This window comes from Podarcis liolepis (genome assembly GCF_965112155.1).
Source record: "Podarcis liolepis genome assembly, chromosome: 3".
Taxonomy (NCBI): Eukaryota; Metazoa; Chordata; class Lepidosauria; order Squamata; family Lacertidae; genus Podarcis; species Podarcis liolepis.
This window is the reverse complement of record NC_139557.1, coordinates 30,410,787-30,423,993: the sequence shown is the minus strand read 5'-3', so window position 1 is coordinate 30,423,993 and position 13,207 is coordinate 30,410,787. Positions and strand designations below refer to the sequence as shown.

Sequence of the window (13,207 nt, the reverse complement as noted above, 5' to 3'; positions counted from 1 at the left end):
TGAATGCTATGTAAGCAAGGAATGTAGGGAAATTTCTACTTCATATTAGGGCTGTCCCCCCCCCCAATACACCTGAGAAAGTAATAGCACATTAAATTAGGGCAAGAAAATGGGGTGTGTGTGAAGGGTTAAATGCAGGGCTTTCTTTCAGCCGGATCTCGCCGGAACTCAGTTCCAGCACTTCTCAGTTCGGCACCATTTGTCAGGAGTTCAGCCTACACTTGAGTAGGACCCTGGCAGAGACGCATGCCCATCATGTGAAAGACAACAATCCTATGACTGCAATCACGGATCAGGAATTCTCACACCATTGTCATTATAAGAGAACAAGGGAGGCGTTCACGGTGAGTTCCGGAACTTCTTTTTCTAGTAAAATAGTACTGGTTAAATGTCCTCTCTAGTATGGTACTGAGAGAGTTGCCTGTAATGTGCTGCTGTGGGTGCTGTGCAAACAGACAAATATTGCCTGGTGCATCTTTTATACCCTAAAATTTATAGCATTAATATCACTAGCTCCAACTAGTGAGATTTACTGTGAGTAAACTTTAGGTCTCACACTACCTATGGGGCTGATATGCACAATAGTCTCTTAAACACATATACGTAGGAAAGAACCATGTCATTGGTTCTGCCCATACTGTTCCTGCATCCAGAAATACCCTTGGGCAAAAAGGAGGAAGGCGTGGCAGGTGTGCACAAATTGGCATCTAGCGTTAAGTGCTGTGTTTAAGGTGGTTGCCGGATACAAGCAGACCCAGGAGTTAATCCCTTTGAATTTAAAGGAAACTAATAAGAACGACTTCTGAGTAGATACGCACAGGATTGCACTGTGAATAACTCAAACTTTATTGTTGGGAGCCATCATGTTGGCTTCAGTGATACTACAGTCATACCTCAGGTTACAGACACTTTGGGTTGTGTGATTTTGTGTTGCGCACCGGAACGGGTTACTTCTGGGTTTCGGCACTTGCGCATGCTAAATCACACTTTGCGCATGTGCGGAAGTGCCAAATCGCAACTCGTCCGTGCACAGACGTGGCGCTGCAGGTTGCGGATGCTGAGGGTCGCGAACGTGCTTCCTGCATGGATCACATTCTCAACCCGAGCGTCCACTGTACTGTGCATTCGATCAGTTTAGGCTGATGATAATGGCACGTTCATGCTCTATAACATTCTCCTATCACTTCACAGTCACATGTGAAATTTCTGCTACAAGTTCCACAGAAGTTGTTTGTTGCAGGAAACAGTTGCTGGTGGTTTCACAGCTCATACGCTAATAACACAGTTATTGTCTCTTTTTTTATTTGGAACGGAGTTTTCTTCTTTCTAATAAAGAGCACCAAATGAAGGAATGCACACAGCCCCATCAAACAATCGTTATTACATTCCAAAACGGAGAAGACACTCTCGTTAACATTCATGTCCATTTGGCAGCCAGCCTCTCCCAAAGGAATTGCTGTGTTGCTTTTCATTATTCGCAAAGTCCTCTTGCTGTAAGGTTCTGGAATCTGATATCGTCAGCAGCACCTAGGCGGGTCCCAAACCCCATGGCGTATCTGCTTCCTTTAACTCTGACACATGGCACTCTGCCAGGTACCTTGAGATCCCCTTGTCTCTGTTTGGGAAGCCTTGTTCGCACATCTTGATTCCATCTGTAAGTCTCGAAGAGGTGGAAAGTGTATGTCAAACACATGTGCGTTCCCCACAGCTCTCCTTTATGGGTCATGCACTGAAACATCACCAATTCGATTTCAAGGATTGGCAATTACAAAATGTCTTTTGTGTTTCTAGACCTTAAGAGAAGGGCCACTGCTTGGAAAGCGCGCCCGGTGGAGTAGCAACGGACCCCCTCATTCAAGCAGCTTTGAGGAACCAATCATGTCTTTATCTTGGAGTTTTGAAGCTTGACAGTGGGGAGGGGAGATCCTAAGCCGAGGGAGGAAAAGAACGAATTATGCAGAAAGTTAATGACCCTCAGCATCGGAGTGACATTCCTGAAGCTGTAGAACATCTTCTGCACAGTCTAAACATTATTCTTATTTGCCTAGACTGAGTTCTGAAGTTGCAGCTTCTAAGATCTATGACAGCTTGAAATGAGCTTTGAAGTAACTTACGGCATAGCTAGCATGGTCTGTCCTCACATTATTGTTGGTTAGGCCCGTCCTCCCGTTATTTTAAAAATTGTTTAGCAACAATTGGGGACTTGTGATAGTTTGCATAATCATGGCATTGGTAGTTCCAGGAACAGATTGAGCACGTTCCTTCCTTCTCTTTCAGTGATGTGGTGGTCATGATGCAAGGTTTGTGGATGTTTCTGAGGTGCCTGCCTTGGGCAATGAGGAGACAGTTTGGCAAGGTTGTGACACTTGGTTTTGTTTTTAATTGCACTAGTACCTGTTCTGCCCACTCCACGGACTGTTGAGCTGCTGCAAATATAGCTCTTTACAGTTGAGTTTTTGAAGTGACAAGAGCGTTTTTTCAGGGAGAAATGTGACCTGAGGATTGGGTCACTCTGGAAATCCATAATTCTTTGGATCCAGCAGAGCCAAAGCCATTAACACTCTGTTCCAAAACACCCTGTTCAATGGCTTTTCTTACTATGCTGACCACAGAAGGTGTCTTCATGGCAGTGGAGCTCTCCACACCCTTGAAGTGGAATCTACACATGTATTACAAAAAACGCTGTGAAAATGCTTTTTTTAAAAAAGTTTTGAAAAAAATACATTGAATTTGCCATAGCTCACTGTCGCCATCTAGTGCCACATTTGTATATTGCACTTTACAACACACTTAAAACGTTTTATTTGCACCTGTATAGCTGAGTCTGGTGAGGGCTCATCTCTGCCACATCTGAACCTTCTCCAGCAGAACAGATCAGGGGTTAGGAGTGCACTGCAATTGTACGAGAGTAATGTATTGATTTGTTTTTATGGTTTAAACCAGTGAACAGATACCAAGAAACAAAAAGGGCACCCACACATGGGTGCCAAGTGAGACTATGGGTGATATATTCAATGTTAGTCATACTCAAGAGTAGACTCAGTAAACCTAATAGGCAAGTTATTGATTTCAGTGGCGCTACTCTGAATATGGCGTACAGTGACTATTACATCTAGATTTAGCTTTTTTATTTAAATGGTCCTGCTGTCTACAGGTGGATAGTTATTAAACGTAGTTATAAACACAGAATAAATGCATTCATTGGAAACTTCACACCTACAATATCATCTCACTTTGCCCTCATGCTGTATTCTGTCCATTTCCTCACATCCTGCCTTGTGCGGACAGCTGTCCTGAAAAGCAGTGTTTAAATGTTTTATTTAAAAAAGGAATATTCCCCTGAAGACTCAATGCTCCTATTCCACCTTTGCCAGCTCATCACCAAACCGTTCCATGATTTACCCGCGTTAAGATTTAGACAGGAGATTTAGGGTTTGTGCCATTTCCTCAACCATATAATTCCATAGACAGATGATTCTAATTAGCAAGTCAGGGTTAATTGCTTAAGTGCAAAGAAATAAAATAAAAATAATGCAAAGAAACCAGTAATTAACACCTTTCCCAGCATGGATCGGAAGCTAATTAATAAGGGGCAATTCGGGCTGCAATTCTAAGCACGTTTTCTGGGGAGTCTCATAGACGTGAGTAGGGCTTACTTCTAAGTAAACATGTATAGCAAGGGTCATCCACCTTTTTGGACCAGTGGGTACATTTTGAATTTTGGAAAGGTGTTGCGGGTGCTATTCACAAAATGGCTGCCATCGAGTTTTGGAATAACACAACATGGCTGCCATTGGGTGGCATAACACAAAATTAGAAAGAGTGTAGTCAGTGCTGCTTCTCTCCATGATGCCCAGGCATGCCAAAGAAGGCTTTCACAGGTGTCATGGCACCTGTGGGGACCAGGTTGGCAATTCCTAATGTATAGGATTGCATCCTTTGGGTAATTTGTCACTTATCACACAACCACACAGAACAGGAAGCAATAAAATGGGCAAAATCAACAAACCGGAAGCTTTTAATTATAATTGGAAAAGGACTTTTAGCATGTGGGAATCACCTGTGGGTAAACATTGTAGAAGGAACTTGGGCATGGGGGAAGGAAATAATAGGGCATTATATTAAATACTACTTGGTACCGCTATTGTTCTTTCACTTCCAACTTATTGAGAAAAATCAAAGCTTCCAGAGTGCTAAAGTGTTCTTGGTTTCTGTGGAAGCCGCCCAGAGTGGCTGGGGAAACCCAGCCAGATGGGCGGGGTACAAATAATAAATTATTATTATTATTATTATTATTATTCCCATGTGGAAACAACTTTAGTCTGATCAAATGAGGACTATCGGCTCAATTGATTGTTGGGCTTAGATCTATATCCTCATTCATTTGTTCATTTTTTTTTACGAAATCAAAAATCATATTTCCACATTTCCCAGTGCCCAAGGCGATCTCCAATGCGCTGCATGCAACGATAATAAAAGCCTGTGTGGTGGTGTGTTGAGAGTGTTACAACTTGGGGTTGCTTCCAGATGACCTGCTTATTGAACAGTCATCCTGATTTGTTTGCGGAAAGCCAGTTACTGTTTCTCAGCCTAATCCACCCCATAGGCTGCTGTGAGGAGTAACAGGCTGCGTACAGTTCCCAGAGCTCCTCTTGAGGAAAAGGTTATAGACAATGTTATGTACTGAGCTGAATAGGATCCAAAATGCAGCAGTCTGATTGGTCCTAGAACAATATGTGATAATACTAATAATAATAATAATAATAATTTATTATTTGTACCCCGCCCATCTGGCTGGGTTTCCCCAGCCACTCTGGGCGGCTTCCACAGAAACCAAGAAACACTAAAATATCATACATTAAAAGCTTCCCTGAATAGGGCCGCCTTAAGATGTTTTCTGAATGTCAGGTAGTTGTCCACCACCTTGACATCCGATGGGAGGGCATTCCACAGGGCGGGCGCCATCACTGAAAAGGCCCTCTGCCTGGTTCCCTGTAGCTTCGCTTCTCGCAATGAGGGAACCGCCAGAAGGCCCTCGGCGCTGGACCTCAGTGTCCGGGCAGAACGATGGGGGTGGAGACGCTCCTTCAGGTATACTGGGCCGAAGCCGTTTAGGGCTTTAAAGGTCAACACCAACACTTTGAATTGTGCTCGGAAACGTACTGGGAGCCAATGTAGGTCTTTCAAGACCGGTGTTATGTGGTCTCGGCGGCCGCCCCCAGTCACCAGTCTAGCTGCCGCATTCTGGATTAGTTGTAGTTTCCGAGTCACCTTCAAAGGTAGCCCCACGTAGAGCGCATTGCAGTAGTCCAAGCGGGAGATAACTAGAGCATGCACCACTCTGGCCAGACAGTCAGCGGGCAGGTAGGGTCTCAGCCTGCGTACCAGGTGGAGTTGGTAGACAGCTGCCCTGGATACAGAATTGACCTGTGCCTCCATGGACAGCTGTGAGTCCAAAATGACTCCCAGGCTACGCACCTGGTCCTTCAGGGGCACAGTTACCCCATTCAGGACCAGGGAGTCCTCCACACCAGCCCGCCCCCTGTCCCCCCAAAACAGTACTTCTGTCTTGTCAGGATTCAACTTCAATCCATTAGCCGCCATCCATCCTCCAACCGCCTCCAGGCACTCACACAGGACCTTCACCGCCTTCACTGGTTCTGATTTGAAAGAAAGGTAGAGCTGGGTATCATCTGCATATTGATGGACACCCAGTCCAAACCCCCTGATGATCTCTCCCAGCGGCTTCATATAGATGTTAAAAAGCATGGGGGAGAGGACGGAACCCTGAGGCACCCCACAAGTGAGGGCCCAAGGGTCTGAACACTCATCCCCCACCACCACTTTCTGAACACGGCCCAGGAGAAAGGAGCGAAACCACTGTATAACAGTGCCCCCAGCTCCCAACCCCTCTAGACGGTCCAGAAGGATGTTATGGTCAATTGTATCAAAGGCCGCTGAGAGATCCAGCAGAACTAGGAAACAACTCTCACCTTTGTCCCTAGCTCGCCGGAGATCATCAACCAGTGCGACCAAGGCAGTTTCAGTCCCATGATGAGGCCTGAACCCTGATTGGAAGGGATCCAAATGGTCCGCATCCTCCAGGCGTGCCTGGAGTTGTTCAGCAACCACACGCTCAATCACCTTGCCCAAGAATGGAAGATTTGAGACTGGGCGATAGTTGGCCATACTGGCCGGGTCTAAAGATGGTTTTTTAAGAAGCGGTTTAATGACCGCCTCTTTCAGCGGATCTGGGAATGTTCCCTCACAGAGGGAAGCATTCACCACCCCGCAGAGCCCATCGCCCAGCCCTTCCCGGCTAGCTTTTATAAGCCAGGATGGGCAAGGATCAAGGAGACAGGTGGTTGGTTTCACTCGTCCAAGCAGCCTGTCCACATCCTCGGGGGTAACGGATTGAAATTGATTCCATGCAACTTGACCAGACAGGGCTCTAGCACTCTCCCGCCCCAGCCCTGCTCCCACGGTGGTGTCTAGCTCCTTCCGAATATGAGTGATTTTATCTGCAAAAAACTTTGCAAAATCGTTGCAGGAGATCTTGGGGTCTTTACAAGGCCCCGATGGTAAAGGTGGTTCCGTTAAATTGCGGACCACCTGAAAGAGTCTCCTGCTACTATTTTCTGCAGATGCAATAGAGGCGGTGAAGAAAGTCTTCTTCGCCGTCGCTATCGCCACTTGGTAGGCTCGACGTTGAGCTCTAACCTGTGTCCGGTCAGATTCGGAGTGAGTTTTCTGCCACCGACGCTCTAGCCGTCTCAGCGATTGTTGAACCTATAACACAAATCGAAGCAACCACAACAAATTTAGAATAAAAACCCACAATCGAAGCCGCGGACACACCATGCCTTTAAATCGGTTATCATTCCCCAAGAATCCTGATTTACACTTCACAGAGCTACAGCTCCCGGCACCCTTCACAAGCAACAGTTCCCAGGATTCTTTAACTGCATGGTGTAAAAACAGCTTGGAGACTCTTAATTTCACCCTTGTCCTCTCTCTGTTATATTCCTTCCCAGTCCCCCCTGCAATTCTCCTCACCTGTCAGGGAACTGCCATCAGTACTGGAGGGGGAGAGCAAAAGCCAGAGGGATTCCAGAGAGCGTCCAGGTATCGGGAGGAGCAGCCCATCTTCTGGGGAAGAGAATCAGCGTAGCACCAGTGGAGAAGGGGGGCAGCTGGGGGAAGTGGCGAGGCGGTCTCATGACTCCTTGCCTGGGACCAGCGGGGAGAGTAGGGGTCCTCCGTTGCCCACGCCCTCCCTGCGCAGAAGGCCTCCACGCAGAGAGGGTAGGCGGAGACTAGGCGTCAAAGAACTTCTTTGCTGGAAGAAGTTTAAGAAACGCCCACTCACGGATTCTGCCAGCGATTGAGTCAGCCACGGGTGAGTGGCTGTCCGGACAGAAAAAGGTTCACTTTGGCAACCCAGCCAGGTGTTTGCACCCAGCCGGGGAGATAGGTACCTGCTTACGCACGAGCAACCCCTAGAACCATTACATCACCCCTTTCTAGTTCAGTTTCACAAGGAAAGGTTACTAACCCTTAATGCCTTTGTTCTAGCTGAAATCTGCAGACTTCTGCTATCAAGCAGTAGGTAATGGTCGTCACTGTCTTGGCATGCTGCTGGAATTCTATTATCAGGCTAAGTAACATTTTTTATTTTTTTTTTAGAATTCAGGAGTGCTCTCTCTAAGTCAGTGCTGCTCCGTGCCAGAACGAAGGTCATTTCAATTTCATGTTATGTCGCACAGTTTTGAAGTGACATGTGTTTAATGATTTCCCCCCCTCCCTAAATGAACTGTAACAAGTATTGCACTAATGGGCTCTAATGAGATGCCAACAAAGAGCAGGGAGGGGAGAGGAGGGTGAGAAGGAGATGAATCTCTCAAATAATATTAAACTAATATTTTAGCAAAGGAGCTGGCAGAAGAGAGATGAAGGTCTCCATTCTCAAGTTTCAGTCCCTGCAAAAAACCACACACCAGTTTTCTTTCGGAGAGTCTTGAGAGTCCCATGGACTGCAAGAAGATCAAACGTATCCATTCTTAAGGAAATCAGCCCTGAGTGCTCACTGGAAGGACAGATCCTGAAGCTGGGGCTCCAATACTTTGGCTACCTCCTGAAAAGAGAAGACTCCTTGGAAAAGACCCTGATGTTGGGAAAGATGGAGGGCACAAGGAGAAGGGGACGACAGAGGATGAGATGGTTGGACAGTATTCTTGACGCTACCAGCATGAGTCTGACCAAGCTGCGGGAGGCAGTGGAAGACAGAAGTGCCTGGCGTGCTCTGGTCCATGGGGTCACGAAGAGTCGGACACGACTAAACGACTAAACAACAACAAAAGTTTTCTTTCCTTCGTACTTCCTAGTGATCCATGATTTCATTGCTGCCTTTCAGCATTTATAAACTCTGAAATATTTAAGGCATTGGAATCCATTTACAACTTGGCAGTCATTTCTCTACCCCTGTTTGCCCTGCCTTTCCCAAGACTTGAACTTTGCAAATAAAACATTTTAAGTGTGTTTTAAGTGCAACATACAATGTGACACCAGATGGCGATGGTGAGCCTCATGGAAAATTCGATGTATTTTTAAAAACGCTTTTAAAAAACAATTTTCAGAACGGTTTTTATAGGTCCTTATAGTTAAAGCTATGGTTTTCCCAGTAGTGATGTATGGAAGTGAGAGCTGGACCATAAAGAAGGCTGACCGCCAAAGAATTGATGCTTTTGAATGATGGTGCTGGAGGAGACTCTTGAGAGTCCCATGGACTGCAAGAAGATCAAACCTCTCCATTCTTAAGGAAATCAGCCCTGAGTGCTCAGTGGAAGGACAGATCCTGAAGCTGAGACTCCAATACTTTGGCCACCTCATGAGAAGAGAAGACTCCCTGCAAAAGACCCTGATGTTGGGAAAGATGGAGGGCACAAGGAGAAGGGGACGACAGAGGACGAGATGGTTGGATAGTGTTCTCGAAGCTACGAACACGAGTCTGACCAAACTGTGGGACACAGTGGAAGACAGGAGTGCCTGGCGTGCTCTGGTCCATGGGGTCACAAAGAGTCGGACACGACTAAAAGACTAAACAACAACAAAAGATTCCACCTGTGGCACTAAGGGTGTCCCTACGCTCCCCAAATTTAAATTGATTTGAATATTGATTTCTCTCTTTCTCTCTCTCTTGGTACTCTGGGAACAGTAGTTCTGTGAGGGACATTATGGATCTTTATCAGGTAATTCTTTGCACCCTCACAAAACTACAGATCCCAGGATTCTTTGTGGATAGCTGTGACAGTTAAGTAGGCAACAACAACAACAGCAACTCTCATTCTAGAAATGTGTAAAAGTTCTATACATTTGTACAGGCCCGTAAAAGCAATCTAGGGGATATGACTTCTGCAGGAGGAGAATTAACCACTTTATTCTGCTGCAAAGATCCTGAATCCCCCCCTTTTCTTTTTAGAAAAAAAACCCAGTTCTGATTGAAATCTGCTTACTTCTTTGACAGAAAACTAATTATAGCTTAAGGCAATAATAGGCCTGTTCCTTCTATTGTTATTCAAGCGCCACTTCCATTATAATACAGTAGACAGTCAGCAGCTCTCCTTTTGAAGAGACGGGTAAAAACTCCACACATATCTGATCTCTTATCTGTCATACTGGAAATTCATGATTTCAAAAGATAAAAAGATTGGAACTGAACTTGGGGCTAAAAATAAGTTGGGAAACGCAAGTGGGCCATCTTTTGTTCATGCCGTGCAGGTTTGCTGAACAGCGAGTATTGCAAAGCGTTGTGAGGGAGGCAGAATATTGCCATTTCTGTGACTCTAGTGGACGTTAAGCACTCATTTCCCTGTTAACCGCTTCCAGGAAAATAAAATGGCTTCCGTCTCCGTTAACCTGGAAAATCGCAGGATGAAGATTGGGATGGTATCCCAGCATGCAGTTCTTTCCTGCCATTTACACATGTGATGCATGGGGGGGGGCAGAAGCACATGTGTGCATAAAGGGTGGTGATGGTGACATGCCATGTATCACACCACATCTGCTGGTGTGAGTGAAATTAAGTGTGACATGGGAGCATATTGATCAAAAAGCTACAGTTGTGTAATGCCACAAGTAATGCAGTGTAAAAGGACGTCGGAAACAAAGACAGAAGCAGTAGTACTATAACCAAGAAAACTAACACAATTACGCAAGACAACCATTCATTCGTGTTGCAAATCCCTCTTGAAGCCTGTTGTTTTAAAAGATTTTATTAGCACTGCATTATGGAAGCAGGTCAAATATTTATGTTTTTTTCCCCATAATATAACTACGTGGCATAAACATGTGCAAATGCTTATATATTTGTAATATTCAGTTTATAAAAAAGAATCTCTGCAAATCTCTCTGCACCTCATTTATAGCCTGGTCAGAATCGATGCAGAGAAGGAAATGCATTTTTACAAAAATATTTTTTATGGTGCCTGACTTGTAGATGATCACTATCAGTATATGATTTGTCTTGCAATAGACCAGTGGTTTCCAACCTTTTTTTTGGCCATGCCCCACCTAAGGATCTCTAAAATCCTGATGCCCCCTGTGACATATAATTCTTATTTTTCAAAAAGTGAGCTCATATTCACGTGGAGGAAGCCTAAGAGGCCATTAGCTTGGTCTAACTCATTCTCGAATTGCCCCCCTTAAAAATCAAATTGCCCCCCTGTGGGGTGTGTGGGAACCACGGCAATAGACATATTTCATTCACAGATTCAGTTGAGTAGTTCTGTGCTATAAAGCAGGGGTTACCAACATGGGGACCTCAAAATGTTGTACCCAACTCACTTCAGCCCCAGCCAAAATGGTCAGTGGTCAACTAGGATGGGAGTCATAGTTCAAGGAGAGCCAGGTTTGCAATTATTGCCATAAAGACAATGAAACAGTATGCAAGAATTAACAATGTGTTGATGAGAGGACAATGGAAAAGAAGTTATTCTACATAGTTGGCAAAATAATGCAGTTCTGTATTTCGTTAGGATCTGTTGGTTTATTATTCATTATATTTATAATGCAGGGACGCGGGTGGCGCTGCGGTCTAAACCACCGAGCCTCTTGGGTTTGCCAGTCAGAAGGTTGGCGGTTTGAATCCCCACAACAAGTTGGCTGACTCTGGGGTTGCGGCGCTCATCTCGCTTTATTGGCCGAGGGAGCCGGCGTACAGCTTCTGGGTCATGTGGCCAGCATGACTAAGCTGCTTCTGGCGAACCAGAGCAGCGCACGGAAATGCCCTTTACCTTCCTCCCGGAGCGGTACCTATTTATCTACTTGCACTTTGATGTGCTTTCGAACTGCTAGGTTGGCAGGAGCAGGGACCGAGCAACCGGAGCTGACCCCATCGCGGGGATTTGAACCGCTGACCTTCTGATCGGCAAGTCCTAAGCTCTGTGGTTTAATCCACAGCGCCACCCGCCCTTATTCCCCCCAAACAGCTACAAATTCCAGAGATCCTGGAAGAGGGATAGACTTCTACTCTCATGCTGCATATGCATTAACTTGTTGGTAACACAAAAAATATAGTCTTTGCACAATCTGGAATTATTCACGTTCATCCTCAACATGCTGCGTTCAGTCTGGATTGAGTCTGGATCCTGCCATCTACTAGGGTAATTGTGGTTGTTTAATACACATTCAAACTTCCATTTGAACTTCATAAACAATTTCCTGTGCCTTTAAAACATGTTTTTTGCAGTTCGTAGATGTATTCCTTCCTCCTATCGAGCAGGTTCATTTAATGTAAAATAACATTTTATATGCTTGAATTTTATTTTTCACACACACACACACACACACACACACACACACACACACACACACGCCTCCCCCCCCCAGTATTACATCAGCTTGCTGAAGACCTAATTTACTTCATAATTTCTGAGTTGATAACCAAAGCATAGATGAGATGGCTTTGCATCCCTAATAAGAGTTATCATAATGTATTGAGGATGAATCATTGCTCTTCTATTGTTGTTCATTTCTAATTAGATGCTGTATATCGCCCTTGGTTTAAATGCGCAGTTCCCTGCGGAATCTCATGCCCCAGATTGAGAGCATATTTGGCCTAATCCAGCTCCCTTTGAAATCTATGAGTAGAAAACCACACGATCAGCTTGCAAAGCCGGCATGCCATAGAAAGAGAGGCAGATGCTACAGGAATAAAAGGGTGAGTGTGTTATTTGTTCCGTTTGCTTTATGGAGGAAGAGTTTCTGCTTAGTATTCCAAGAGGTTTGAACAGGTTAGAAGTCATGCTCTGGGTGGGTGCCTGTCACCACTGAAAATAGCTGTGGCATCTCTAGGGAGTCTACACTGCTATGCCACTTCTGTGCTAAAAGGAAACAAACACAACTTGTTCTGAAGAAGTTCACAGTGCCACTTCAGTCTGAATTTCTGCTTTATCAATCCTTAAAGGTGCAACAGCTTTTTCAATCCTAAACCAAGCCTTGAAATTAATGGTGGTGATAATATGACAATTATCTACCAAACTCCCTCTCCAAGGATATAACACAAGTCCAGATTTGCCAAAGGGATCACTTGTTGAAATAAAACACAAGGCTCACAGAGCAGTTGCATAAATATTAAATGCCTTTTAAAAAGTGATTTTGGCTGCATATAACACCTCCACAGGTAAGTGTTTGCTCGTGACCAGTGCATCAGTCACATCAGGCACTTTCTCTCCCCCCCCCCACTTCTCTGAATTTTGCACTGCAGTTCTCCAGACAAGCAATGTGTGCAAGAATGCACACACTAGGGGAGAGATGCACAGAAAAGCATCTGTTAGTGAAAATGATATGCACAATGCACTATATAAGGGAAAACTGATTTGCAAAAATATGCATGCCATGGTAAATTTGCACTAAAACGCTGATGAATTGTCATGAAATGAAAAAAAAGAAAACAGTGACTGATGTGAAAATGTGGACAACTGAATTTAAGACTGGAAAAATGAGAAACCGAGAGAAACAAAAATTTTCAGTTTCACCCATCCCTAGTGGAGACTGATTCTAGGAAGGATATAATTTCCCGAGGCCTATGGAAGGGGCATAGCAAAATGGTAGAACACCTGCTTTGAGTGCAGAATGTCCCAGTTTCATTCCCCAGCATCTCCAGTAGGAGGAGAGATCCCTGCCTGAAACTCTGTAGAGCCTCCGTCAG

General features: G+C 45.0%; 1 long non-coding RNA gene across 3 annotated transcripts in view; it reads left to right on the top strand.

The window, feature by feature from the left end:
- Positions 1-13,207, top strand: part of LOC310703440 — a 50,942-nt gene that overhangs the window by 24,898 nt on the left and 12,837 nt on the right. For all 3 annotated transcript variants that reach the window (XR_014524116.1, XR_014524117.1, XR_014524118.1), the window contains one exon: positions 12,040-12,217. This is a non-coding gene — a long non-coding RNA (uncharacterized lncRNA). The remainder of the gene's footprint in view (positions 1-12,039; positions 12,218-13,207) is intronic.